The 26,936-nt window shown below is 39.3% G+C and overlaps 1 protein-coding gene and 1 non-coding gene across 5 annotated transcripts in view; both read left to right on the forward strand.

The window, feature by feature from the left end:
• Positions 1-26,936, forward strand: part of LOC122429059 — a 775,926-nt gene that overhangs the window by 470,224 nt on the left and 278,766 nt on the right. The window contains exon 6 of one of the 4 annotated variants that reach the window (XR_006265907.1): positions 18,719-18,818. The exons of the other annotated variants lie outside the window; for them this stretch is intronic. The gene's annotated coding sequence lies outside the window, so the exon portion shown is untranslated. Of the gene's footprint in view, positions 1-18,718; positions 18,819-26,936 lie in introns of those variants that run through there. 4 annotated transcript variants of the gene reach the window in all.
• Positions 13,251-13,322, forward strand: TRNAC-ACA. The gene has a single exon. It is a non-coding gene; the product is annotated as a tRNA-Cys (tRNA).

The raw sequence follows: 26,936 nt of genomic DNA on the forward strand, positions 1-26,936 counted from the left end.
AAAAATATGGCTATATTGGAAATTTGGGGATTGAAATTTAAGGAATTTGCTTGAATATTTTTATTTAAACTATTCCTATTAAACTTTTTGAAATCTTCTATTCATACTATTCCTATTCAGACTGTGAGTAAATTGGATTACTTGAGTTAACAAATATTGCAAGACTTAAAAAAAATCAGCATATTCATATCTTTGTTAAATTCATCCTACTGTGTTCTAATGACTGCCAAAACGTTTAGTAAGATTATGACAAATCTGCTGAGGAGCATTTTGAAATGTATATAATAGTTGAAGAAAATTATTTCTGCATGATATAGTGCAAAATAATTAAGATATTAAAAGTAAATGCTTTCACAAATGATTCAAATTCTATAACAAATGATTTAGGAAGTCCCATAACATGAGATTAATTAATATATGTACTAACATTTTTGAATTTAGTATCAACTCACAATTGGACTCTTCACAAATAGTCTTGGATAAAACAACAGTAGCAGCAACCCCTCCTTCTCCCTCAAAACTCTCAACACCTTAAGAGAAATCAGTTTAATTTTATTTTTAAACTTCTAAGGATATTTGGGAATGATGCTCACATCATTAATTCTGTTCCAAACTAATAATCAGTTCAGTTGCTCAGTCATGTCCAACTCTTTGTGACCCCATGAACCACAGCATGCCAGGCCTCCCTGTCCATCACCAACTCCTGGAGTCCACCCAAACCCATGTCCATTGAATCGGTGATGCCGTCCAACCGTCTTATCCTTGGTTGTCCCCTTCTCCTCCTGCCCTCAATCTTTCCCAGCATCAGGGTCTTTTCCAATGAGTCAGCACTTCGCATCAGGTGGTCAAAGTATTGGAGTTTCAGCTTCAACATCAGTCCCTCCAATGAACACCCAGGACTGATCTCCTTTAGGATGGACTGGTTGCAGTCCAAGGGACTCTCAAGAGTCTTCTCCAACACCATAGTTCAAAAGCATCAATTCTTCGGTGCTCAGCTTTCTTCGCCGTCCAACTCTCACATCCATACATGACCACTGGAAAAACCATAGCCTTGACTAGACGGACCTTTGTTGGCAAAGTAATGTCTCTGCTTTTTAATATGCTATCTAGGTTGGTCATAACTTTCCTTCCAAGGAGCAAGTGTCTTTTAATTTCATGGCTGCAATCACCATCTGCAGTGATTTTGGAGCCCAGAAAAATAAAGTCAGCCACTGTGTCCACTGTTTCCTCATCTATTTGCCATGAAGTGGTGGGACCAGATGCCATGATCTTAGTTTTCTGAATGTTGAGCTTAAGCCAACTTTTTCACTCTCCTCTTTCACTTTCATCAAGAGGCTTTTCATTTCCTCTTCACTTTCCTCATAAGGGTGGTGTCATCTGCATATCTGAGGTTATTGATATTTCTCCCGGCAGTCTTGATTCCAGCTTGTGCTTCTTCCAGCCCAGCGTTTCTCATGATGTACTCTGCATAGAAGTTAAATAAGCAGGGTGACAACATACAGCCTTGACATATTCCTTTTCCTATTTGGAACCAGTCTGTTGTTCCATGTCCAGTTCTAACTGTTGCTTCCTAACCTGCATACAGATTTCTTAGGAGGCAGGTCAGATGGTCTGGTATTCCCATCTCTTTCAGAATTTTCCACAGTTTATTGTGATCCACACAGTCGAAGGCTTTGGCGTAGTCAATAAAGCAAAAATAGATGTTTTTCTGGAACTCTCTTGCTTTTTTGATGATCCAGCGGATATTGGCAATTTGATCACTGGTTCCTCTGCCTTTTCTAAAAGCAGCTTGAACATCTGGAAGTTCACGGTTCATGTATTGCTGAAGCCTGGCTTGGAGAATTTTGAGCATTACTTTACTAGCGTGTGAGATGAGTGCAATTGTGAGGTAGTTTGAGCATTCTTTCGGACTGCCTTTCCTAGGGATTGGAATGAAAACTGACCTTTTCCAGTCCTGTGGCCACTGCTGAGTTTTCCAAATTTGCTGGCATATTGAGTGCAGCATTTTCACAGCATCATTCTTTCAGGATTTGAAATAGCTCAACTGGAATTCCGTCACATCCACTAGCTTTGTTCATAGTGATGCTTCCTCAGGCCCACTTGACTTCACATTCCAGGATGTCTGGCTCTAGGTGAGTGATCACACCATTGTGATTTTCTGGGTCGTGAAGATCTTTTTTGTACAGTTCTTCTGTACAAAATTCTTACCACCACTTAATATCTTCTGCTTCTGTTAGGTCCCTACCATTTCTGTCCTTTATTGAGCCCATCTTTAATGAAATGTTCCCTTGGTATCTCTAATTTTCTTGAAGAGTTTAACTAATGATACATAAGTCCATTTGGGGGCTTCTCTGGTAGCTCAGCTGGTAACAAATCCACCTGCAATGCAGGAGACCCCGGTTCGACTCCTGGGTTGGAGTCGAGATCCCTTGAGAAGTGATAGGCTCCCCCACTCCAGTATTCTTGGGCTTCCCTGGTGGCTCAGACAGTGAATAATCTCCCTGCAATGCGGGACACCTGGGTTTGATCCTTGGGTTGGGAAGATTCCCTGGAGGAGGGCGTGGCAACCCACTTCAGTACTCTTGCCTGGAGAATCCCCATGGATAGAGAAGCCTGACAGGCTGCAGTTCATGGGGTTACAAACAGTCAGACACGACTGAGCAACTAAGGACATGGTTTATTTATTTTCTCCTCCTCCAAATGTTACACTGATTATATGGTTAACTATGGTCTAGTCATCTGATTAAAAATGTACACCAGCTTTGGTTTCTTTTCTTTTTTTCAATAAAACAGGTATTCAATCCCGTCTTTTTCCTGAAGAGAAAACATGTTTCGACAAGCCCATTATACTACTGTAGATTTAAAGGAAACTTTAAACACAACAAGAAAATAAAGCATAACACTCAGAATAAATTAAAAATAGTTTAAACTTTAAAAGTTAAAGACAAACAATTATAAGGTTATTAAATGAGTGTTATAGAAATCTCTACACTGCCTGAAGTATTAATCGACCAAAAATTAGCACTAAACTTTTCAACAATTGACTAAAAAATTGTAACCTGAAAATTTCCATAGTTTACAGAGTTCATGAGTTTAAAAACAGACCAATTATTTAAGAGGTGCAATTATTTTGTATACTAATCCTGGAAAGAAATTTCTTGTAAGATTTCTCATTAAGAGAATAATGTAAACAACATCCTCCATGAGATTCCTAGAGGAGAGTTCAGAAGCTTTATTTTTTTAAGAATTATATACTAAATATTGAATATTTATTATAATATATTTAATTAATCTGTTAATATATAAATATAGTCAACTATGTAAATATATTAAATATATGTAATATTTTCTTAAGAGTATTATAATAAAGCAGAGAGATAACCTTATTTTCTATAAAAGTGCATGGTGTAAGTGCCATGAACCAGCAGTGGCCTTAGTAGACACCTAGCCATGCTGTTTGTTGCCAGGCAGAGGGTTTAGATGCACCACTCCAAAACAAAAGTCAACCACTTCGCAAGTTATCCACATGCATGCATACGTGCTCAGTCATTCAGTAGTGTTCAATGCTTTGTGATCCCATGGACTGCAGCCCACCAGGCTCCTCTGTCCATGAAATTTTCTAGGCAAGAATACTGAAATGGGTTGCCAGTTCTTCCTCCAGTGGATCTTTGTGGCCCAGGGATGGAACCTACACCTCCTGTGGCTCCTGCATTGGCAGGCGGATTCTTTACTGCTGAGCCACCTGGGAAGCCCAAGTTATCCATTCAACTGCTTTCTAATTTATGATCTTATGTGGTAAGTTAGCTCATTTAGTTCTCCAGGTATGTATTTTGCAATCAGTGCTCTACAGAACAGCCTGCTATTCCAGATTAACTACTCTAAGGGTACTTTCCTGATACTTAAAAAAAAAAAAAATAGGACCAAGGAGTAGGTGTGATGCTGGGAAAGACTGAAGGCAGGAGAAGAGGGTGACAGAGGATAAGATGGTTGGATGGCATCACTGATTCAATGGACGTGAACTTGGGCAAACTCCGGGAGTTATTGAGGGACAGGGACGCCTGGCATGCTGCAGTCCATGGGGTTGCAAAGAGTGAGACACGATTTAGCGACTGAACAACAACAACCTTCGTTTTCAGGCTAACTCTTTTTGCAGCCATCTACTCTTTCATTCTTTTCCAGGTAATCCCATGGACAGAGGGGCCTGGGAGGCTATAGTCCATGGGGTTGCAAAGAGTCGGACACTACTGAGCATACACGCATAACCCTCTGCTGCAGAACTTTGGGGAACTGTTGGTCCCTTTATCTGCATATGCAAAATTACATCTCTAGGAATGTCTTACATCTTCTCAGAGGAAGAGAGAGCCTTTCTGTGTACCCTCCATACTGTTGGGCAGGCACACAACTCTTCTAAAGTGAAAGTGAAAGTTGCTCAGTTGTGTTCGACTCTTTGTGACCCCATGGACTATACAGTCCATGGAATTCTCTAGGCCAGAATACTGGAGTGGGTAGCCTTTACCTTCTCCAGTGGATATTCACGGTCCAGGAATCGAACCAGGGTCTCCTGTATTGCAGGTGGGTTCTTTACCAACTGAGCTGTCAGGGAAGCCCAATTCTTCTAAAAGTCCATCCCAATTTAGGCATAAGATTCCAAGCTAAGACAAAGCATGGGACAGTTGTGCCTCAGGTCCATGTTAAGGAATACCACCTTTAGGTCCCCGCTGCACTAATTTTATGAAAAACTCACTTGAACAAAAGTATATTTGTAAACACACACACATCACTGTAAGAGTATGTGGTCCAGCTGAGAACTGCATTAATTGACTTCTTTATTGCTCTTGTCCCCTCATATAATTGCTTTTATTTGAATTACTTCTTTAGTGCAATGCCCCAGCCTACAGTGAGTAATTTTATAAGGAAACAGTCTTCTGAAACATAATGCTAGATCTAGTGTAAGAATGTTGGGTTTGTTTCGTTAGGCCAGCACCATCTTTATGAGGACCTGTGGGAGAAGAGTTTCTTGGATTTCAAAACTAGGAATGCCTGCCCTGAGCCACGTGTGCCCTCCTCATCCATGTTGTTAATAAGGTACATGATGGGGCCACTTCTAAATCCTGAACTTCCTGGCTGTGTCCCCCAAGGCCTGCCCTGGCACTGGATTCTAGAAAAGCTAGAGTCAACATATGGCCTTCTGCTGGTGAAGGTCCAGATCCACAGGAAGCTTGTGTATTCATTTCAGTCCTGGTATCCACTAATTTCTTCTAGTATTGTTTTCTCTTGGTTTCATTTCTTTATCCTCTTAGTTGAGATTTTATCTTTTCTTAATATATAGATTTTGAAAGCTTCCTTAAATTTATGGAAGTGAGGGTGAGAGTTTGCAGAACAGTTAAGGCCTTACCCTTTCATTCTTCTGTGTCCTTTGAGTCCAGCGATTCCTGTGTTCTTTAAGCTGACCCCCTGTGTAGTCATATCACACTCCAGATTTGTTCACTGTTCCCTCTACAGGGTTTTTCTCTATTGATAAAATGATATTATACCACCTTCCCCATGGAGGACATGAAACATGGTTGGTGTGGCATGTCACTTGTGCAATGTTCTTTAAGCATATGCATTTTCATATAAAGTTTAATGCTTCTTGGAAGTATTGAATTTGGTGAGCTCAATGTTTTTGATGACTCATATTGTCATTCAGTTTCTTGGGTGATTTAATAAAAGATCTGAACTCTTCTCTGAAATGAACACACTCAATTAAAAAAAAGAAATGTTTACATAATTATCTTGATAGGAGTTGACGGTAAAGCAGAAATTCTGAGAAATGCTACTAAATATTGTCAGTAAACTCATTCCTCCATTGTCTGAAAATGCTTCTTAAATGGCACAGCAGACATTCAGTATATCCTGTGATTCACTCTACCATTCACATTTTTTGAATAACTAAGAGGAATGTAGGAAAATCATTTTGATTATGTTATCATTCATTCACTCGTCCACTTATTCCTGTTATCAGTAACTACTCTATACCCTACACTATTCTCAGTATTGAAGATTCAGTGAAGAAAATTCATAAACAACCAGATGAGATAATCTCAGATGGTTTTGGATACTATGAAGAAAAAGAAGTGGCTAGGTGTGGTGATGACTTTAGTTAGAGGAATCAGGACAGGATAATGACCTTTGATAGGAGACCCGAACATTGAGAGGGAATCAGCCACACAAAGATCAGGGAAAGAATCCTCCAAGCAAAGGGAACAGCTAGTGGAAAGGATCTGAGATGAGAACAGGGTTGCATGCTCTGGGTCCAGGGAGAAGGCCGGCGTGCTTTGAGCTGAATGTGGTAGACCAGGAGGATGAGGGGCAGGCAAGGAGTGGGTCACTTGGGTTGTTAACTATTCATGTCTAGTTGTCCTGTCTTAGTCTCAGTTTTCAGAAGCAAATGGGGAGGATGAAAGCTCCTTCATAGGCTTGTTTGTGAAGATTTTGTGTGTTAATCGCTGGTAAATGCTCAGGAGGATGCCTGGCAGTTGGTAAGAACCATATGTGTTGTCTATGCATATATGCGTGGAACAGTTTTCCTCTAGCTAACAATTTATTGTCCTGATAGACTTTTAAAACAAGTATAGGTCTTAGTAATCATATCCAGTCTTGATGTTTTACAGATGATACTTTAGCTCAAAGAGGTCAAATGGCCATGCAAACTCCCACAACTAGTGAGTAAATGTTTAGATGAGAATCTTGGTCTCTTGACTCTCAAGCCAAAAGCTTTCTCTGTTAGATTGTGTTGGCCTTTAGTTATCAACCTAACAGCATAGAATTGTTTTCCTTAGTATTTGCCTTATAGGATTATATTTAAAAATGTATAGTTGAACCTGACTTTCTGTATAGAGATCAAGATAGTTACCATGTTGTTAGAGAATTTATAAGTTAAAGACTTACTGATAATTGAAAGATATTTAGAAATAATTCAAATTTCAAATGATTCTAACAAATTAGCTGCAGATTTAAATATCCCATTTGTACCTTTAGCATTTACACTTTTTTGAGTAAGATGGATCTAGGAAAATAGTTTCATTTCATTCATTCATCTCAGCAACTCCTCTGTGCCTGTACCCAATACAAAGTGCCTGCCCTCATGGAATCTGTACTTATAGAAGCAAATAATAAACACATGAATAAACTAACACATGACTAAAAAGGCAATTTCAGAGAAGTCCCCAAGATAATTTTAAATGAGGAAATCAAGTAGTCAGTGATTTGTTATTATGATAGATAAGAATGTTGTCACTAAAATTGGAAAACCTAATCACAATTTAAACCCATGTAAAAAATTTTTTGAGCACTGCTTACCAGTAAACACATTAATGTTTATGTAAATTCAAACACAGTTATGTATATGGTGTTATTGAACAGTGGCATTTAAATTAACATGTAGTATGCTGCTGCTGCTGCTGCTAAGTCGCTTCAGTCGTGTCCGACTCTGTGCTACCCCATAGACGGCAGCCTACCAGGCTCCCCCATCCCTGGGATTCTCCAGGCAAGAACACTAGAGTGGGTTGCCATTTCCTTCTCCAATGCATGAAAGTGAAAAGTGAAAGTGAAGTCGCTCAGTTGTGTCCGACTCTTAGCAACCCCATGGACTGTAGCCCACCAGGCTCCTCCGTCCATGGGATTTTCCAGGCAAGAGCACTGGAGTGGGGTGCCATTGCCTTCTCCGAACATGTAGCATAGTTTTTGTTAAAGCATCCATTTATAGGGCTACATTTATTTTACCCAAAATGTATGATTTGGTGGCTTGGAATAATTTTAAATTTTAACTTGTCTTTTTTTACAACCTTGTAACTTTTCCTAGGCATAGGAAAATTCATTTGGGGGATATTTTTTCCCCCTTTGTTTGCCTTTTTATAGGAGATCCATTACCTGGGAAAGGTTTTGTTCTGAAAGTTCATTTGTAAACCATTTAGAACTCATTTGTCATAGAAGCAGGCTTAACATGGTGGTTAGTTTCAAATGCCAGTTCACAGAAATTTATTCCCCATTTTTGAAGCTGAGTGGCTGTAGTTATGATGCTTCCATGAGTTCTGACCCAGTTTGGTTTGGAAATAAACAGGGGAGAGGCGTACTTTTCTCCTTCTCGGAGCTCAGAATTGGACCTAGTCCATCCCTTGAAGCTGAGAAGCTCTCCCTTTGCACTTTACTCACTTCCCTTCTGCACTCCTGCCTCCTATGGCACCCTTCTCCTTAGGCTCTTATAAAATTAAAAGGATTTTTCCCAGTAAGCATACGTGTTCCTTACTCTGTTTTCCATTTCATTTGGAGTAATACAGAATTGATAATCGGGTACACAAAATGAATATTTGATTTTCAAAATACCAAGCATGTATTTCACCCTGTTGAAATGATTTCTTTTAACGTTTGTTCAGATACCTGTTTTTAGGAGCCAAGAACTTATATTCTCAAGGTCATCTCCCTTTGCTCCCTAACAACACTCACCATTCAGCTAGAGCTGCAGTTCACTCGTCCTCAGATGTTCACAGAATGTCCTTGTTTCTTGCTTTGAGATGGTGTATTTGTTGTTGCTTAGTCGCTAGGTTGTGTCCAACTAGCACTTGCAATGCCATGGACTGTGGCCTGCCAGGCTCCTGCGTCCATGGAATTTCCTAGCAAGAATATTGGAGTGGGTTGCCATTTTCTTGTGGATCCTCCTGACCCAGGGGATTGAACTCGCATCTCCTACATTGCAGGTGGATTCTTTACCGCTGAGTCACCGGGGAAGCCATGAGATGGTGTATAGGATTTGAAAATTTAAGAGATTTCTCTGAAGGCAAGCTTAGTCCTGTAAGGAAAGGCTGAAAAATTATAGCAGTATTATTCGATTAGTTTGGGTCTGCCCTGCTGTTGGCATCTGCTTTGTTTTCTATATTGTCTTTGTGCCCTTTGCTGTCCATTTAGAGAAATAGACTACATGGAATCCTAGCCGAGGCAGAAACCAAATGGAAGTGGTGAGTGTTTCCCACTCGACTCTAAAGACAGTGCATAGGTCTGTTGCCCGCCAAAAATAGATGTAGTTTATAGTATGTTCAACTCCATGGCTCATATTTTTTCATTTCCTCTTCCCAGATGAATAAATCGGGAGGAAAGAGAAAAAATTACCCCCATAAAAAGTACATTTTCCCCTCTATGTTCAATTATGGAGGGACATCTATAAACACAGGCATAGAGCCCAGAGGAAAGGAGATATTTTCGAAATGTTGTCTGAGAGTCACTTTAGCTTCCAAATAAAAATTGTTTGAAAATACATTTAGGACATCTAAGCAGAAATATTGACATATGGTATGTGATATTTGGCTGAGTTCATGGATGATATATGGGCCTGCCTGAAGGAGCTTTGCTGGTAATTGTATAACCTAGGAAGAGACTGATTGTCAGAAACACAGGCATTCAAGGATCTGTGGAAACTTAATGGTCATGTAGGAGAATTTATTTGGTGATTGAAGGAGTGTAACTTATACAGAATAGAAATAAAATTAATGAGACTTTTTAGAAATAGCTGAACTATTCAGTTTATGTTTTTGCAACTTCTAAAACATGCTACTTTCTAGGTCTTCAGGAACCACAGCAAAAATGTGCCCTTTGTCAATACCTACTGTTGAATTCTGCCTTCCAGGCTGTTTAGGGTACAGCACTTATTTGTCCATCACAGTTTTGCTTCTAAAGCACAAGTCATATGTGCTTATAGCATATTTAAAGTTACACGACCAATAGATTTATGAGAGACAGCAAGGATTGCAACAGTTCATGCTCAAGCCTGTATGTGCTGGAGAAGTAAAGTTTCAAAGAGATAGTATAGTTTATTGGAATGTACATTTAGTTAAACTTAGGAAACTTGGTTTCTACTTTTGCCATGGAGTTTTATGAGTTTAGATAAGTGACATAATCATTCTTGGATTTATTTATATATCTCTAAAATATTACATATATTTATCTCTTATATATATATATATATATCTAAAATATTAAAAAGCAGAGACATTACTTTGCCAGCAAAGGTCTGTCAAAGCTTTGGTTTTTCCAGTGGTCATGTATGGATGTCAAAGTTGAACTATAAAGAAAGCTGAGCGCTGGAGAATTGATGCTTTTGAACTATGGTGTTGGAGAAGACTCTTGAGAGTCCCTCCCTTGGACTGCAAGGAGATCTAACCAGTCTATCCTAAAGGAAATCAGCCCTGAATATTCATTGGAGGGACTGATGCTAAAGCTGAAACGCTGATATTTTGGCCACCTGATATGAAGTACTGACTCATTGGAAAAGACCCTGATGCTGGGAATGATTGAAGGTGGGAGGAGAAGGGGACAACAGAGGATGAGATGGTTGGGTGGCATTACCAACTCAATGGACATGAGTTTGAGTAAGCACTGGGAGTTGGTGATGGACAGGGAGGCCTGGTATGCTACAGTCCATGGGGTTACAAAGAGTCAGATAGGACTGAGCAACTGAACTGAACTGAAAATGGAAGGAGAGTCTGGTTGATTTCCAAGGTTTCTTCCTTTTCTGACTATCAAATGAATCCCACTGGGATTAAAAAACCTGGAGTTAAAAAACCCATTTTCCATGCTAAGAGTAATGGCTGAAATATCTATGAAATTATATAAAAAGTATCTAAATCAATGATCTTTTTCTTTTTTTCAGCTTTATGGAAATATAATTAGCAAATAAAATTGCAAGATATTTAAAATGTACATGATAATTTAAATAGCTATACATTATGAAAGAATTCCTCCTATCAGATTAGTTAACACATTTATCACCTCACCTATTTACCACTTAAAAATCATTTTTGGTGAGAACATTTATTTTATACTCTCTTGACAAATGTCAATAATACATTACAAACCATCATCACTATGTTATACATCAGATCCTCAGACCTTATTCATCTTAGAGGTTAAAGTTCGTACTCTTTTACTAAATTCTTTTGTCATTGATTTTTTAGCATTTATTTTTATGCAATCTGAGACATATTCTTATATTTATGGTTTTGAATTCAGGAAAAAAGATGTCCCCCTCCTGTTGTAAACACTTTAGTGATATGTCCTTGAGGAACCATCTTTATCTAGCAGCTCCATAACCACCTGTATCATTGTCCAAAAACAAGACGATTTACACAACAGGTAAGGAAAATAAAGAGAGCTTAATGAACTTAAGCGGTTATTGGAAGTTGTACTAGAGTAAAGGATTACTGAACAGGAATAGCAAAACCTGTTGGAGACAGGCAAGAGCAGGGAGTGATGAACACATTTAGGTCCAAGGTCCACAGGACAAAGGAAGAGAGTGGACACTGCAGTCTCTAGAGAGACTTGTATATAGCTGCAGCTGAAGGCGAGAACCTCTGACCAGGGCTCTAGTCTTCAGTGAAGAAACTTGGCCACTTCCCAGCAGAAGAGGAGTCAGAGGAAAGAATCAAATCCACTAATCTCTTTCGCCACTGACTCCAATCTCTTGCTAGTGTCTCCCATTGGCCAAACTCTAGTAGAAGTCAGAGGCCAGGAGAGCCAGAGGGGATGCAGTCTGGTCTGGTCACTCTCCAGAGGTTCATAACATGAAAGAAAATGATCAAGAGTGGTTCTAGAGGCACAAAAAAAGAATATCAGATAACCCATTGTTTCTATGTGATAGAAATGTTTTATCCTATAAATGTAGTTATACTTGATTTTGATAGACCTTTAGAATGACCCTTGTCATGATTAATGGGAAAGGTCAGTTTCTGATTTGGCTTTGACTTGGGTATTTGTCACTATATTGCTGTTGTGACAATATTATTGCTGGGACCCCAACTGACTGTATCGCTGATTTACTTACACTCTTTTAAGAGGTAGGTATGTGACCAGACTTAGGAAGAAAGGGACTAGAAACATATCACGATGTGTTATTATAATATTGTTGGATTCAGTTCAGGTGATATGCACATTCTGTTCTGAATGAGTATACTTTCTGTTTCAACAAACTGTAAGTCTTGTATCTCTACATTATTTCTCTTTACAAATGGATTTATATAATTATACCCATATTATATTTTACTTATTCTTATAGGCCATTGCTCTGCTTTTGTTAGGACCTGAGATTTAAACCCTTGAAAAAAAGAAATCTATTGTAGAGTTTGAATTATATTGCAGTATCTGAATTGATGGAATAATAAAATGACTAATGATGATTACTTATTTGAAATTACAAAATTTTATATATGCATATGCATATGAAGAGAGATATTCACATATAATTTTATTCTCGGCCCCTTATGGTATTCTGAGAGCTTTGGTTTAAATTATATGTAAAAGAAATTATTTTATTATGACAGTTAAACAACTGTGGTTGTTATAATTAAGTGTGGGCATACTGAATCCATTAGTCCAGGGGCCGTTAAATTGCATGTCCTCATCCCTTTGAGAAGAGAATAATAGCATTTCTATGACTGTTTATCTCACTCATTTAATTTATATTTTGTGTATATTTTTAAAATATCACACTATATTAGAATAGCAATGCATATGTAATATTTTTGTGTTATACAATTTGAGTCACTGACAATGTGTTGAAAAATGAAAATAATTTGGAAATTAGTTCTTTTGGAAACAGAAAATTATCAAAATTTGCTGCATAAAATGTTACTTAATTTGGGAGTAGTGTAGTTTAGAAAGTAGTTTGTTAGTTGCTCAGTCATGTCTGACTCTTTGCTATCCCAAGGACTGTAGCCCACAGTCCATGGAATTCTTCAGGCAAAAATACTGGAGTGGGTAGCCTTTCCCTTCTCCAGGGGATCTCCCCAACCCAGGGATCAAACCCGGGTCTCCTGCATTGCAGGCGGATTCTGTATCATGTGACCCACCAGTGAAGCCCAATTTACCCCCAAATTATTTATGAAATCATTTCAACTGAAGAGAGGGAAAATGTTCAAAATAATCATGTTTGCATGAGTTTGCATAAAGCCTCAGGGATGGAAATATTTTTGAAGTTGGGCAGAAGAGCAAGAGACCTGATTGTAAAGGGTAAATAAACCTTGAATCTGGAACGTAAGAGAGCAAGTTTGCTGCCCTCAGTGGGTTCCTACTTGTTTTTTTAAATCACCTCCTTTTCTTCACCTTTACTCCCTAAGTCACCTCTTCTGCTTTACTATTTCTTTTCCCGTAGTACAGATACAGGTCACCTGTTAACATAACTCTACAGTGTACTTGGACCCATGTTTTTTGTGGGTTATCTGTCTTCCCTGGTGGCTCAGATGGTAAAGCGTCTGCCTACAATGCAGGAGACCCGGGTTCAATCCCTGGGTTGGGAAGACCTCCTGGAGAAGGAAATGGCAACCCACTCCAGTATTCTTGCCTGGAAAATCCCATGGATGGAGGAGCCGGTTAGGCTACAGTCCATGGGGTCGCAAAGAATCGGACACGACTGAGCGACTTCACTTCACTTCTGTCTTCCCCAGCTAGAATATAAGTTCCATGAGGACGTGTCTGCCTGTCTTGTTTACTGATGTAAACCAAGCACCTATAAGCGTGCTTGAGTCAAGTGGGAATTAAGAAAATATTTGTTACATGACCAGTGGCAGAGTACTTTGGGCTTCTCTGGTGACTCAAACCGTAAGGAATAACCTGCAATGTGGGAGACCTGGGTTTGATCCTTGGGTTGGGAAGTTCCCCTGGGGGAGGGCATGGCAACTACTCCAGTATTCTTGCCTGGAGAATCCCCAGGAACGGAGGAACCTGGAGAGCTACAGTCCATGGGGTTGCAAAGAGCTGGACATGACTGAGTGACTAAGTACAATGTAGCACAGCAGGGTACTTTAGTGACTGAACAACAATATAGTTTCAGAATTTAGTGGTTTTTATTAGCTATTGTAACTAAACTGTTCTGCAGTTAATGATGCAAGGTTAAGGTGCTTTTCCGTTCTCTTTATCAGCATAAACATAAAGTACATTTGGAGATAAGGTTTTAGACACAATATGCTAGCTAGAATGTATCTTTGAAAAAAAAAAAACCCAAATAATGTTAGTTGCTTTCTTTATCCAAAAATAAGTATATTCCTTTAAGAAAAGAGTCCATATATAGGTGTGTGTACATTTGTTTGTACATATATGTATATAAACCAATATATGTTTGACATATAAAACAGTGATTGTATGATCATCATACATCTATTACATATATAATGTTATATTAGTTTTAGGTGTACAGTGTAATTATTTGATACATGTATATATTGCAAAATGATCACCACAGTAAGTCTGGTTAACATCTGTCATGATATAGTTACAAGATTTTTTCTTGTGATGAGAATTTTAAGATCTCTTAGCAACATTCAAACATGCAATAAGTATATTCATTTTTCAATTTAGTGCAGTTAAGTGGGACAAGTCATTCCGAGTCTTAGCATCAAAGAATCATGTTTGAATAGTAGAATTGAATAAGATTTCTCAGTTCCAATTCATATAGAGCTTTCTTGAAAAATCCACCCCTGATTAGGCCCACCTGGCTGCCATCACACTTGGTATGGTGTGCAGGCGGAGATCTGTCTTTAAAGCGTGTTTCTTTTCCACTTGTCCATGCATTTCTTCCTCAACATCTTTCATTGCCTCATCTGTCTTCCTTGTATTTATTATCAAAATAGGTTATAATTATGGCAGAAGACGTCTAAGTAGCTAGAGTTTCATCTCCTGCATTTTGGAAAGAGGCTCAGAAGGAGTTCTTCCAATATTAGAGTTTTACTTTCAGGAGATTACAAAGATTTTCAGTTTCAAGAGTCCATCAATATGAATATTATTTTAGGACTGAACACTTTTGATTATTTGAGTAGTTATTAGCTGACCTTCTGCTGAGAGTAAGGCAATGAAGGGATAGTAAACAAGTGTGGATTCAGGTGAAAGGAATGAGAAACTCTTGGAGGAAATAGACACATGTTTAAGGAGAGCATTACTTACGTTTTGTTTAGGATTTGGGTTAGGCTGGCTCTGTAAAGGAATGGGTTGTTTTCATTTTATTTCCATTCATCCTCTATGCTTTACAATGTACATCTTATTTAAGTGTTGAAAGTGACCAGTGACTTACTGCTTGTTATCGCTGGGTAGTCGTGCTTTGGTTCTGGTATTTGATAGAGTCTAGCAGAGACTATTGAGTGTACTTATTTTGTGATTTGCTGCAGTGACTTAACATTTTTTGATGATTTCTGGTACAAAGTGAATGAAATACAGGAAAATAAAGTTCAGATGCTTTTGGACAAAGCCTTCGTTTATCTCCTTCCTTCTCTCTGACTTTCCAGCCATTTATTTACTCATCTAGTCCCATGTTCTTGGATGCGTTTTGACTCTTAATGTCTGCCTCATTCTGTCTGTGTGGTTAAGGCCTATTTCTTTTTCTATGTCTTTCCTATCCTTTGCTTCTTTTAGCTTGGCAGAGCGCTCTTTGATTTTCCTTTAGTGTCATAATATTCGCAGCTGTTTCTGGGCTGCTGCTTTTTCGCTATCAGTCTCATCACCCACAGCCTGTCAGTACAGGTTAATATTTCTTTTTGTCAATTCTGGACATACTGCTCTCTTGCACTAAAATTTCCTGTTGCCTTGCAAAATCATTACAAACTCTCCAATTTGGCATAAATGATCCTCCCTAATGCATAAACAATCCTTATGGGATTCTCTCCATTGTAACCCTGCAATAATGTATGTTGCACATCATGGCAGCATAATGATGAGAGATGTATGTGTGTTAAAAAAAATGAATATTTCTTGTGTGTTTGTCAGACTTGATTATTCACTGATACCTTATATTGCTATATATATTAATATCTCAGCTCCTTTAGTCCCTGATGTAGTAGATATGTACATCATAAGATGATCCTAAATGAATTGACAGATATTCTGTCTTCCTATTTTGGCATATTAGGATCCCATCAGTCTTTCAAAACTCTATCATACAGCCATCACAGTGGTGTTACTACAAAAACTCCTTGTTCTCACATCTAGATGGCTCCTAGCTGTACTTCAATCCACTATAGCACGTTGTTTGACATCACTTCTTATCCTTACTTTGCTCTGCCATCAGTTCAGTTCAGTCGCTCAGTTGTGTCCGACTCTTTGTGACCCCCTAGACTGCAGCACACCAGGCCTCCCTGTCCATCACCAACTCCCGGAGCTTCCTCACACTCATGTCCATTGAGTCGGTGTTGCCATCCAACCATCCCATCCTCTGCCATCCCCTTCTCTTCCTGTCTTTAATCTTTCCCAGCATCAGGGTCTTTTCTAGTGAGTCAGTTTTTCACATCAGGTGGCCAAAGTATTGGAGTTTCAGCTTCAGTATCAGTCCTTCCAATGAATATTCAGGACTGATTTCCTTTAGGATTGACTAGTTTGATTTCCTTGCAGGTCAAGGGACTGTCAAGAGTCGCCTCTAACACACATAGTTCAGAAACAGCAATTCTTTGGCAGTCAGCTTGCTTTATAGTCCAACTCTCACATCCATACATGACTACTGGAAAAGCCATAGCTTTGACTAGACGACCTTTGCTGACAAAGTAATGTCTCTGCTTTTTAATATGCTATCTAGGTTGGTCATACCTTTTCTTCCAAGGAGCAAGCACCTTTTAATTTCATGGCTGCAGTCACCATCTGCAGTGATTTTGGAGCCCCCCAAAATAAAGTCTGCCACTGTTTCCAGCTATTTGCCATGAAGTGATGGGAACAGATGCCATGGTCTTCATTTTTTGAATGTTGAGTTTTAAGCTAGCTTTTTCATTCTCCTCTTTCACTTTCATCAAGAGTCTCTTTAGTTCTTCTTCACTTTCTGCCATAAGGGTGGTACCATCTGCATATCTGAGGTTATTGATATTTCTCTTGGCAATCTTGAGTCCACCTTGTGCATCATCCAGTCCAGCATTTTGTATGATGTACTCTGCATATAAGTTAAATAAGCAGGGTGACAATACAAAACCTTTACGTACTCCTTTCCCAGTTTGGAACCAGTCCTTTGTTCCATGTTTGGTTCTAACTGCTGCTTCTTGGCCTGCATACATATTTCTCAGGCGGCAGGTAAGGTGGTCAGGTATTCCCATCTCTTTAAGAATTTCCCACAGTTTGTTGTGATCCACACAGTCAAAGGCTTTAGCAGAGTCAATGAAGCAGAATTGATGTTTTTCTGGAATTTTTTTGCTTTTTCCATGATCTAGTGGATGTTGGCAATTTGATCTCTGGGTTTCTCTGCCTTTTCTAAATCTAGCTTGAGTATCTGGAAGTTCTTGGTTCTTGTACTGTTGAAGCCTGTCTTGGAGAATTTTGAGCGTTACTTTGCTAGTGTGTGAGATGAGTGCAATTGTGCGGTAGTTTGAGCATTCTTTGGCACTGCCCTTCTTTGGGATTGGAGTGAAAACTGACCTTTTCCAGTCCTGTGGTCTGCCATATAATATAGTAATTTTTGTGTTTATGTCATTCTTTCTTTCTGCACAGCTTGAGAGCCATCTTCTGGACAATAGAGATTCAGTTAAGTCCTTGTTGTCTCTATGACACGTGATTTACTAATCTAATTGGTCACTGAACTTTAGGCTTTTTCATTTGTTTTGTTTCCATTCAATAACCACTGCTACTGTTCTTGCTATAGCAGGATGGTTTCTTCAAGTGCAGTCTTACTTGAAATCTGTAAAAGAGGGAAAAAATCAATGTACTCTGGATAGCAGGAGAATGATTGGTTTAAATCTACCCTGAATATCCTCTTTTCAGCTACTCCTTGCTGTCTCTACAGAACACCTATGACTTGGGTCAGTATTGTCTGAAATCTCTAGTATTCTGTTTATATGTCATGGTCAAGCAGGGAGACACCTTTCAATATCACCGTCTGTATTGTTGATCCAGAGTCATAAATTTATACTTGGAATAAGCTTTGTAAGAGACAAATACATGAAGATGTGTGGGCTATTAGTGAGTGTATGTTTCCTACAATTGCTTTGTCCCCCTTTATTGCCAAATTTCTCCTCTAATAAATACCATCTTCTTTGCTAGAAATACATAGACACTGAAGGAAAGAAAGTTAAGAGGGTCACACAGTGAAATTAGATATTTTCAGCAATAAATGATTTGGAAAGAAAGTGCATACAGGTCTTTACCATGATCTTCTGCAAGAAAGATGGCATTTTGCATGCATGCAGGAGCAAAAGGAGAGATTAATAGATGAGTTTGAGGCAGAGTATTCTGTCATCTTCTGAAAGGTTTGGGTCATCACAGCTAGAGGCAGGAACAGGACTCAGGCAAAGATAACCCTGGCTTTGAGGGAAGAGATTGGTTTTGCTGGACAGTGTTCCTGTATGTGTGTGAAGGGTGTCTATTTATGACACTAGAAAATTTCCCTGTATTCTGTGCTGAAGAGGTAATAAGTTTTGTCTCTAGAACTACGTCAACTCAATTAGTAGCAACAAAAGAATACTCCTAATACAAAGGACAGTTTCAGAAAAAGAGGAGAAAAGATAAAGTGGAGGTAACAGGAGATGATATTTACTCTTAGGGTATTAAAGTTAAATCATATGTATATGTGTCTTTACCAAATACGGTATTCTAATACTAATAGGATTTCACCCTTCAAAACCCAAATCTTTTATTCACTTTCACTCTTCTGTTTTTCCATCCTGTCTTTCTCTTTCCTTCCTCTTCATTCCCCTTTCCCTTCTACCTTTTTATTTCCCATTGTCTTGTTTACTAGAAATTCCTGCTAAAGCCATAAAGATACTGCAAAACCAGCCCAGCAACCCTACGGACTTCTCAGGAGAGATTGGCCCTCATCACAGTTTGTCTGGAGGCAGTTGAATAAGGTGAGCAACCCTAATTCAGTCACATCTTTGTAGTCTCTATAGAGACTTAGTATGTTTGGAAGGTTTTGTAATTCAGGGACCTATAGGGGATGTTTGTAAGGCCAAATAATTATTTACAAAGATAGTTACTATAAAAGGAGGAAAGACTGGTATCTCACTCCTCAGAAAAATGTATCCTTATGGATCCAACTTTCTGATCTACTCTATGTCTATGTGACCAGACAGAGAATTGTCCAGAGACCTCAGCAAGGGGATGAGATGCACACCAGCATTTCTGCCATTCAATTGTTTGGAGTGTTTATGATACATGGGTTTCCTACGGGTCAGCTAGTGGGTAGCTGACTTCAGGCTAATTAATTTTCTCCAGAAGGTGCTTGCAGAGCAGGGGAAACAGAGAGGCTGTGGAGAATACTGCAGGTGGTGAGCTGTGGGGGCCAGAACATTTCCCCTGATTAAAAACGAAAGTATGAAGTCAGATACCTCCAACTTGTGAATGTGCTGGAAAATCACAAGGGTGCCCCATAAGAGAGACATCTGTCAGTCAGGGGGAATTCCAGGTCAGTCCCTCTTGACCACCAAGGGGCTGCAACAGCACCATGTAAGTCAGTGATGTCAGAACTTTCCCATCTCATTACCATCTACCCTATTCCAACATGGCCTGATGAATAAAGATCCAGAGAGGGAGAGAGAAGGAACCTTGCAGAAATGGACACATCGATGCTTCCTGGTAGGTCCCCTGGGCCTCAGCAGGGGAGAGGGAAACACTGAATAGGCTGAATATGAAATGGAGTTGACACTTGACCGACCTGGCCTTGTGAAACCCAGAGTGACAGAATGTATGGAATGGTTGCAAGGTGATGCAGAAAATGAGGATGCAGTGGGGTGTGGGTGAAGACAGCTACTGGAGGAGGATGGAGCCAGTTCACGTTTCTATCTGCTATGGTCTCAACCTCTGTCCCCCAGAAATTTCATATGATGAAATCCTGATTCCCATGGTTATGGTATCCAGAGGTGGGGCCTTTGTGAGGTGATGGTTATAAGGATGGAGCCTCCTCAATGAGATGAGTGCTTCTATATATAAGAGACACACAGAGCTCCCGAGCCCTTCCCGCTTGTGAGAATACAATAAGAAGTGTGAGACCAGAAAGGACCCTCCATGACCATGCTGTGGAAATCCATTTCCATTTTTTTAAGTCTGTGATATTTTGTTATAGTAACCCAGAAAGACTAAGACAGCATCCTAACAATCTTTAGACAGTTCAGTAAACCTCATGCTATTTGTACAAAGGTATGAAGCACTTATATTGTCTGGTGTAACACTGTGATAGTTGGCTGACAGTTCGTAGCTGGCTTTCATAAAGAATCCTGAGAATTCAGTCTTCTTGGTAGCATGACCAGAATGATGAACAATTGTCTAATTCTTTGATTCTAATAACTTGACTCAGAATAGTTGGCTGTGATTCTGTAATCTCTTAATGGTCTTCTTTGTAACGCCAGCTTCTGCTATTTGTGACTAATTTTAATAGGAGCTTCATTCTCTCAATTGTAGGAGTGGATTTTCTTTTGATTTTTCTATTAAATGAAGATAAGAAATGTTGACAAATTGCCTTCTTAGATTTTGACATCTCTAGAGAGTCTGTGTTTATTTTTCTAAGAGGAGACCCATTTCACAAAGCATGCATTAAAAAGCTGTATATTTCAAAGAAGCTTGCTATGGGATAGATCATTACAGCCATCTCAGAGCTGGATGGGATGGATGTGGATTTAGCACTTGTCGTAGAGGAGTTGGCACACCAGGAGTTTGGTGTAAATGTCAGTTTTACATGAATCTCTGTGCAGGCACTGGAGCAGGTTATAAAATGAAGAATGACGCATATCTTCATTGCCCATCTACAGGGATGGGCGTCCTTACCAGACAGTGTTAGCTTAGGCCATCTTCCTTTTGACTGTAAGAATAACCTGAATACCCAAAAGATAATGACTTCTTATGTGTTTTATTAGTATTTGCTTATCTTTGTTCCTTCTAATTATCAAATTAAGATTTGGGGAAGACACATGAATATAAAACTCTCTAGATATGGATTTTGGAGCCAGCCTATAAGAAACCTATTAGGAATCTAAAAAGTAGAAACATAACTCAAGTTTAGCTTTAACTTTCTCTTTTCTTCCTTCCCACTCTCATCCTTTGATTTGAGAAGAACAGAGAAAGAAGACACGTGGAACTTCAATAGCAGATGTCCTGGGATACTTTGAAGAAAATGCTGATCTTGGAAATTCTTTTCTCTAGTTCTCTTACTCTTGAAAATATTTCAACCACTTGTACCCAGGAAGAGGCAAGCTTTTGGTGGAATTGTGTGCAATGCAGGGAAGGCTGCACATGTCAAAAGTTGCAGTGAAATTCTGATTCATTTACAGTAGAATCTGTCACTATGAATGACTAGGCTCCTGCTTTATGTAGTAGCAGTCTAGAATATAGAAGTCATGAAAACTTTTCTTACAAAATGAGATATTTCAAAACTCCTTCCACATTACAGAGGTCACCTCTTTCATTCATGAGCAAAGCAAGAAAGCCCTCTGCAGGATGCTCACCTGGCTGAACGGCCTGTCTATGAGTGCTTGAAGTTCTTGTACTTTTTTCACATTCTCTTTGGCGCTTGATAGGATAGCATGTGAGACTTCTTTCATACTCCGCAGCTCCTTGACCTGAGGTTTACCCCAGGAGTACAGTAACATGAGTATCCACCTATTAAGGCCTAATAAGGCCTTTGTTCTAAGCAACCATAAGAAACAGTCTCATTAAAATAATCATAATTCAGTGCTTTTGGTAACATGCGACCTTTGCTCAGAGCAGCTGACCTAAAGAACTCTTGGTTATTCCTATGTGTATGCAGAGATTTTTGAAGGTAGTAAAAGTTGCCGAAGTATAAAGCATAAGCTATTAGTTCACACTTCGCTGAATTATTTAAAATCTAGGTTATTTTAGTAACTAATTCTTCTGATGAGTTCTAATTTATAACATGAAGAATTTTCTTTTTTTCTCTGAAATTCTACCACCCACTTAGTGAATTCTTTTATGTTTGCATATTTGCGTGAGAGAAATCTAAGTATTTTATGACAAGTCAGTATGTACCTGCAGTACCTGACCCAGGAAAGAGGCATTCTACGTGTACCCAGGTCATTGTCACCCAGTGATTCTTTCATATTAATGAGTCAGATGAGTCATTCGTATTGATTTTCAATTGGTAATTTGTTTTATGATATTACAACAAAGAGACAATGAAGAAGACATGACATTCCTAAACAGGCTTTCTTTCCTCAGTTGATCCCAACACCAGCCCCCATGCTGGTATCAGAAGAGTCTGTCTTGTTGACATGTGTCCGGGCAGAAAATGGCACAGCGTTGTCTTTAGTAACAGCATCGGTGGGATTCACAATGGAGGGTTTCTCCCCCTAGTTCACTACTACTAGCAAAATTGAGCATGAAAATCCTGGGGGCTGAAGACCTCTAATTAATATGCTTGATTTCTTTACAGCCATGAACTGTTTTAGTGGTAAAGAACAGAGAACTGAATAGGAGTAAATATAGTAATGCACATAACGTGCTTAGCAAAATGTATGGCCATGTAGTAACTCTCAATAAACTTTAAATTTAAGCTTATTGAAAAATCCCTCCTCCTCCTCCTCTTTGACCTTTTTCCTTTACTTGATCATCCTCATTATTAATGAGCTTAACAGAGGAAAGGAATGCTGGTATCATTGAGAAAGCTGTAGAGAGAGAAGGTAGTATTTTAAGGGGGGGATGCATGTGAAAATATTTTAAATAATGTTAGGATGAAGGATAATACAGAAAATCAAAAAGGAGAGATTATAATGGTGAAAATTTGGAGCTGCTATAAATGATTGAGGCTTGATATGTAAACTGTGTTGTGCTCAGAACACAGGCAATTGTTGCGGCCATGAGAAGCAAAGCAATGTTATATAGGCCATTGTGGGGGAGACTTACAAATTAAGAATAAAAGGTGACAGAGGAGTCATTGAGAATGATGAATGAAGGAGGTGGAAGCAGAATCAGGAGAGCCTTGAGAGGCAGACGCGCTGGCTCGAGTGGTGCAGAATAGGACGCCCAAGTAGGAGTCACTAGTAACAGGGAGTACGCAAAACTGGGGTGTGTTTCTTACATATTCATGAATTTTGCAATCTTATATTTTACACATGGAAGTTCCATTCATTCCATGTATTCATACAGTATAATAGCTGCAATCCTGTGTCTAATGCATTGGTTGAGCTAAAGTTGTCTGCATGGACAATTTATAGATCTGTTATTTTTTTTTTTTTGCTACTACAGATCTTTAGTCATCCCTTGATTTCACTCATGCTTCATCAACTGCATAATATAACTTCTCTTCAATTGCTTACGGCTCCTCCACCTTTCTCTGCATGTACAGTTACCATTACCTCTAATAATCTGATTCTTGGTAACACCAATATACTGTCTCATTTGATCTGGTGAAAAACCTGGGTGAAAGACTCATGTGCATGTGTTGGACTTGTTCTTTTTCCTCAGGGGCATGGAGGGAAGTGGTATGGCAGCTGTTGGTGGTGGTGATATAGTATTTTCTTCCCTGGGCATACTGTTTATCCTGAAAGTGATCAGGCAGTTAGTTACGGTTTTTGGGCATTTAGTAGATGAGCCCAATACCAGAATGATAACATGTTTGATAGATGTGTAATTTTTTTTAATGGGGGGGGTCACAAAATCTGAGTCATTCTCTTCCTACTTTTTCTCTACATTGTCTCTATAAAAAATGATTTTTCATCTAACTTTTCTAAGTTCAACCTTTTCCCTCCTCTGTTTTATTATTATCTTTTTTTAAATTTAGTATTTGAACCAACTATACTACATATGTACCAATATTTGGTGCTTCCCACATGACAGTAGTAGTAAAGAACATTCCTGCCAATGCAGGAGATATAAGAAGACTCAGGTTTGATCCCTAGGTGTGGAGCATCCCTTGCAAGAGGGTACAGAAGTATACTCAAGTACTCTTGCCTGGTGAATCCTATGGACAGAGGGGCTGGTTGGGCTACAGTCAGTAGGGTTGCAACGAATTGGACACAACTGAAGTGACTTAGAATGCATGCACGCACCTATATTTAACCATTTAATCTCTTGTTTACTGTGGGTTGGAGCCAATATATTCCCTTATAAGGAATTATAGAGTTATGACTTTGACTTATCTCTGAATCCGCACACCAAAAAGCTTAGTGCTCATCCCAGGTGCAGAATACAGTGTTGTTTATGGTGACAAAATGGTACGTCAGAAAAACATGGCATAAGGTTATAGGAAATACTAAACAATGGACTGAGAATAGTAAGAGTAGAAAAATCTAGATGACACATTGACAGAGAAAAACTAATCTTTAGTGAAAGTTATGAACATTTAAAAATATTACTTGGAAGAATTGGAAAAAACATGGAGAGTCATAAATGGAGGATGAAAGAAAAACTAGTGAGTAAAGCAGCCATGAAATTAAAAGACGCTTACTCCTTGGAAGGAAAGTTATGACCAGCCTAGATAGCATATTGAAAAGCAGAGACATTACTTTGCCAACAAAGGTCGTCTAGTCAAGGCTATGGTTTTTCCAGTGGTCATGTATGGATGTGAGAGTTGGTCTATAAAGAAAGCTGAGTACCGAAGAATTGATGCTTTGAACTGTGGTATTGGAGAAGACTCTTGAGAATCCCATGGACTGCAAGGAGATCCAACCAGTCCATCCTAAAGGAGATCAGTCCTGGGTGTTCATTGGAAGGACTGATGTTGAAGCCAAAATGCCAGTACTTTGGCCACCTCATGCGAAGAGCTGACTCATTTGAAAAGACCCTGATGCTTGGAAAGATTGAGGGCAGGAGGAGAACGGGACAACAGAGGATGAGATGGTTGGATGGTATCACTGACTCTATGGACATGAGTTTGGATAAACTCCAGGAGTTGGTGATGGACAGGGAGGCCTGGCGTGCTGCAGTTCATGGGGTCACAAAGAGTTGGACACGAATGAACGACTGAGCTGAACTGAAAAAGAATGACATGAATGTAATAGAAACCTTTAGCACCATTTTTTTTATTAGTTGTCTGCTCTACTGTGTGCTTCTTGATTGACCTAAAAGAATTAACATACAATTTTCAAATATCTTCATCAAAAAAAGAATAATTGTTTCCAGTTGTAAACCCTCCTTCTATTGTAGCTCTAAACCTATTCCCTGCAAATCCTAATTTCTGTTGTTTATTCCAGTGAGTCTATTGTATTATTTCATGGCATTCCTAGCTGACAAATAGAAAATCATTTATTTTGGAAATTTAAGAAAGAAAATGAATGAAAGGAAATTGAAAAAGTTATTGCACTCCTTAGGAGTCTTTGAGATTTCACAAAACTGATCCTTTCTTCGATTTCCACATCTTATGAGCTGATGGCTTCTTTTACCTATAGAGTGTGTTATTTGAAGTTTGGCTGATGTAGCCTTCTTGTCTAAAGGATAGTATATTACAGTCACTTCTGCAAAGGTTCCTTCTGGGAGTTGGGCAGGCTACAGTCCATGGCGTTGCAAGAGTCAGACACGACTTAGCAACTAAACCACCACCACCACAGTACTTAAAAACTCATTGAACATTTTCGAGGAGAGGTTATAGATGTCGTGGGACAGGTTGGTGGCATGGGTAAACAGGTCTTTAACGGAGTTCAGGCAGAGGTCATTCCCGCAGAGGGATGTGCAGAAGTTGCCTTGGCACAAGAGCAGATTTGACATGACCAGCAGCAGGAGTAGGTGAGACCCTGCTTAAATAAAAATATGAGCCATTCTGAGATGATCTAGTCACCTGCAGTTATCAAATCCATCCTGTGGAGGGAAGCCTTCTCTTTCCCTGTTGCTCTGAGCAGGAGTTGGTGCTGTAGTAGCTGGGGTGGGGAAGAAGGAGCGCCTTCTGTGTGAATTTAGATGGATGGTGACATTCGCACAGACAGATAGTTGGAGAAGTAGGTTACTCCCTGCACTTTTGTATTGCTCCCAGAAGTACTTCTGTGCTCTGCAAACATTTGGAACTTAATTCTGAGCCAGAGTGTTTAGGCCATTCTTTTAAGACAGTTTAATATTGGGACTCTACAGACTCTCAGCAGCGAGGCCCTCTAGGAGTTTGTAATTTTTTCACTCTACATTGACTAATGCTTGTGTTTTAGACACTGAAATGACAAGAAGTATACAGTTGAACTGTGTGGTTTACCATCACGCTGGGGTAAGAGTAAATACATGACTGACTGATCGCTACTATTGAGTACAGAGAGAATACTAAGAGAAAAAGGTACTGTACCTTGGATCTGCTAACTCACCTTCGTAACCCCATGCATGTCTTTGATACTTTCCCCAAAGCTTTAAAACATCTTAAAAGTTGTGTTTCACAGTAACCCTGTGAGATAGCGTTCATCTTCACTGTGTTCATCAAGTTATGTTAATGAAGATGCAATGACTTGGAGAGGGCAAGTAATTTTCCCCAGGTCCCATCATTAGCAGATGGAGGTGGCTGGGCACCAATGCAGTCATCTGCTCACTTCCTGATGTCACATCACACATGCCTGTGGGCTCTCGGTCTGCATGTGTGTAACCAGGACCACATCAGGAGCTGTGATGACTCAGCTTAAAGTGAAAAATATTTTGTCTTTGACTGCAAAACAGCAGTGACCATAGAACACTTGTTTTATCCACTTGTTCTGCTCTATCTATAAAACACTCACTGTTAAATTCTTTGACAGTTATCAGTGTGGGGGCCTGGTTCTCTTGGCTAGCCTTGCTTCTAGGCACCTTGACAGCTCTTCTACTTTTATGCATCTTTAATTTTCTCATTATGTTTGTTTCTTCGAGACAATGGCAGGTAAATCTCCAGATGGTCATCCAAGAATCTTGCCTCTCAGCACCCAGGCCCCCATCACTGGCTCTGCGGACACGGCCTGGTCTTTCCTGACTGTGACGTTTCAGGGAGAAAATCCATCTGTCTGGTTGGGAGCACATCATGACAACCATGGGGCTCAGTTTTTGAACCATCTCCAAATATCTCCTCTTTG

This window comes from Cervus canadensis, chromosome 28 (genome assembly GCF_019320065.1).
Source record: "Cervus canadensis isolate Bull #8, Minnesota chromosome 28, ASM1932006v1, whole genome shotgun sequence".
NCBI classification, from domain to species: Eukaryota; Metazoa; Chordata; class Mammalia; order Artiodactyla; family Cervidae; genus Cervus; species Cervus canadensis.